The sequence below is a fragment of the Diceros bicornis genome, chromosome 17 (genome assembly GCF_020826845.1).
Source record: "Diceros bicornis minor isolate mBicDic1 chromosome 17, mDicBic1.mat.cur, whole genome shotgun sequence".
In the NCBI taxonomy this organism is placed as follows: domain Eukaryota; kingdom Metazoa; phylum Chordata; class Mammalia; order Perissodactyla; family Rhinocerotidae; genus Diceros; species Diceros bicornis.
Genome location: NC_080756.1, coordinates 14253393 through 14257417, shown reverse-complemented (window position 1 = coordinate 14257417; position 4025 = coordinate 14253393). Strand labels below are relative to the sequence as shown.

The 4025-nt window shown below is 36.9% G+C and overlaps 1 pseudogene; it reads left to right on the top strand.

The window, feature by feature from the left end:
* Window positions 1-746: 746 nt before the first annotated feature.
* Window positions 747-1681, top strand: LOC131415973 (olfactory receptor 6C2-like; annotated as a pseudogene).
* Window positions 1682-4025: the final 2344 nt, after the last annotated feature.

The following is a 4025-nucleotide window of genomic DNA, read 5'->3' as shown; positions in this document are numbered from 1 at the left end:
ACTTCAAGAAAACACATGAAGGTGATACTGAACTTTAGGATTCAGCTTTAGGATTCAGTCTGTCAACAGGAAAGAACTCTTAAACTCACAAAACATTAGCAGTCAAACCTAACTGTAAGGGAAAATCAAATCCAAGGTGCAGATAAAATAAAATATAAGTTGGGAATAAAATGTGATGAGAAGGAAGCACCTATAATATTTTGGAGTATGGCATAGATAAAGCAATTATAATTTTTTTTATCTTTTTTGTTTTGTGAGGAAGATAAGCCCTGAGCTAACATCCGTGCTAATCCTCCTCTTTTTGCTGAGGAAGACCGGCTCTGAGCTAACATCTATTGCCAATCCTCCTCCTTTTGCTTCCCCCAAAGCCCCAGTAGAGTGTTATATGTCATAGCTGTACATCCTTCTAGTTGTTGTATGTGGGACATGGCCTCAGCATGGCGGGAGAAGCGGTTCATTGGTGCGCGCCCAGGATCTGAATCCGGGCCGCCAGCAGCGGCGTACACGCACTTAACCACTAAGCCACGGGGCCGGCCCAGCAATTATAATTTTTTAAAATCTCCCCTGATATGACCAAAAATACACAACTATGGAACCTAGAATACCAGTGTATTCATAATACTTGTAAATAAATTTATTTAAATGAATAAGTTTATTTGCATTTTTCCCTCTATTAATTACCACTCTATGGTCATCAAATATCTCTGAATTTTAAATGCAGATTGAGTATAAGTCAGGACTCAGTGATGAGAAACCACACAATAACAACTTTTATCCTGCTGGGACTGACTGACGATACACAGCTGAAGATTGTGGTTTTTATCTTTCTATTTGTCACCTACATGCTGAGTGTAACTGGGAACCTGACAATCATCTCCCTCACCTTCATAGATTCTCATCTTAAAACTGCCATGTACTTTTTCCTACAAAATTTCTCCTTCTTAGAAATCTCATTCACATCTGCCTGTGTTCCCAAATATTTGTACAACATATCAACAGGTGACAAGACAATCACATATGACAATTGTATCATTCAAATGTTTTTTACTGATCTTCTTGGCGTAACAGAATTTTTTCTCTTGGCCGCCATGTCCTATGACCGATGTGTAGCCATCTGCAAACCCCTGCATTACGTGACCATCATGAACCACAGGGTCTGTAGGAGACTCATCCTCTGGTGCTGGACAGCAGGCTTATTCATCATACTCCCTCCACTTAGCTTGGGCATAAATCTGGAATTCTGTGACTCTAATGTTATTGACTATTTTTTCTGTGATGCATACCCCCTCCTAAAGATCTCATGCTCAGAAACCTGGTTCATAGAGCAGTTGGTCATAGTCTGTGCTGTGTTCACCTTTATCATGACCCTTGTATGTGTAGTTCTATCCTATATGTACATCATCAAGACCATTCTACGATTCCCTTCTGCCCAGCAAAGAAAGAAGGCATTTTCTACCTGTTCTTCCCACATGATTGTGGTCTCCATCACCTATGGAAGCTGTATTTTCGTGTATGTTAAACCTCAGCAAAGGAAGCAGCAGCTATTAATAAGGGTGTGGCTGTCCTCACGACTTCCATTGCTCCTATGCTGAACCCCTTCATTTACACCTTGAGAAACAAGCAAGCAAAACAAGCCTTCAATGACTCAATCAGAAGAACTGCATTGTTCTTAAAGAAGTAAGGGAATTTGCTAATGTAGTGGAATCATGTTTTCATAAAAAGGTCATTGGTTCCTAACTAGGTATCTTCAAGTTTTTAGGTGATTTCTTTCTTGGTAAGGAAGCTCTTTCATGAAGCTCCCTTTAAAAGGAATTATAATACATTTCTAGGAAGCAAAAGAATGACTTCACATCTTTTTATTTATTTATTTTTTTGTGTGAGGAAGACCAACCCTGAGCTAACATCCAATGCCAATCCTCCTCTGGTTTTCTGAGGAAGACTGGCCCTAGGCTAACATCTGTGCCCATCTTCCTCTACTTTGTATGGGACACTGCCACATCATGGCTTAACAAGCTGTGCGTCGCTGCATACCGGGGATCCGGGACGGCGACCCTGGGCCCTGCAGCAGAGCGCCCACATTTAACTGCTTGTGCCACCGGGCCGGCCCATGACTTCACATCTTAACAAGCCTTTACAAAACTGCCAACGAAAACAAAATAAGCAACATCAACACGTTCATTGTCTATATTGGATAGAGTAATTGTGCTTATTGTCTTTTCCTATTCTAGCTTTCAAGAGCATTTTTCACGCCAGGCACCATCTCAGGCAATGGAAATAAGACTAGAACACCCGCAAATATCTTGCCCTCATGCACCTTACATTTTAGAAGGGATATGTGACCAGGGCAGTAAATAAAATATAAACATCACAACAACAAAAATATTTTAAAGTAAAAAAAAAAAAAAGAGAGAGAGAAAACTATTACAAATGACGGTGTCTTAATGTAGAAGCTGAATTATAAATTGTAGCCTCCTACAATTTTGAATACTCTAAAAATCACGGGCTAAGAGATTAATTTGAACAGAAAATACGTGAAATAAAAGTGCTAACATTTCTTCTTAAAATCCAAGTAAATTCGTAAGGAAAATGGCCATATATCTACATCTGTATTTGTTTTTTATACCTTAATCTTTAACTATATGCATTGGCTATTGAGAAATTAAAATGATAGGAGATTATGAAAACTTGTAAAAAGTGAAAACAAGTAAAAAATCATAGAATGTATATAAATTAGGCAGACAAATGTCTACAATTTAAAGTAAACCTATGGAAACTGTACTTTCATCTATGTTTCAACCTTCAGCAAAGGAATGAGTGGCTGCTAATGAGGGTCTGACAGTGCTCACGGCTTCCTATTTGAACCCCTTCACTTACACCTAGAGAAACAAACAAGTAAAACAAGACTTGAGGGACATTTTAAGGAACTTGATTGTGATACATCTCAAAAATGATTTTATTTTGATTACAGGTTGAAATGATAATATTTTAATATATTGGAATAAATAAAATATACTATTAAAATTAATTTATTTTTATTTTATATGTCTATGAGAAAATTCTAAATTACATATGTGGTTCATGTTATATTTCTATTGGAATATTTCAGATATTTAAACAATGCTGGTTAGTAGTGGACTCAGAATTCAAATTGTTTTTTTTGACCCAATGCTCTGTGTTTGACTTAAGGAAGCCCCACCAGAGACACAATTCCAGCAAAAAGATATTTTCAAGAAGCTTGAAACTTTACAATTTCAGTAAAAGATATTTTCAAGAAACACTTTAAGCAAACTCGACATTATTGAAATCTGTATAAGTAACATTTAAATAATAAAAAATGGTCATAGTAGGCTTAAACTACAAAATGCAATATATAATATAAGGGTGATAATGTACAAATGAAATTAATCTGTTAGTTAAAAACCAAAATAACTGTTGATGTAAATATAAATATTTGATGATTTGTGTATGAATTGTGATTACTAGTGTAACTAATTTTCATTAAAAAAAAGAGTTGTACTTTTAAATTTATGTAAACTAGTATAAATAATGGGAATCTGAATATTTGAGCAGTGCTGCCTCTCAGAGCAACACTCAGTATTGAGTAGGCAGGAAGGGACAGTGGAGTGAATTGAGTTCAGGGACTTAACTCAAAAGTCCCCCGCTGCTCAGGCCCAGAGTTTACCTGAGGGCCCAGCCTGAGAAGTTACTACTCCCACAGGCCTTGTTCCAAGATGCCTGCCTTTTTCAGCCCCAGGGGTAATTACAACTAGTCTCCTAAATTCCTTGAAATGTCCAAAAATGTTAAAAAACATCCCAAAGTCAACACCAAATATGTCTGAGTGCTTACCCTGTGCCAGGCCATGTGTTAAGCACTTATTTCTCTTAACTTTAAACTTCTATAAATAGAGAAAATTTCATAATGCACACTGCTGTATCCATCACAATGTCAACAAAGTATCAATTTATAGCCAATCTTGTCTCGTCTACAAACTGTTCCATTCCTCCCAAACCCCATTTGATGATTT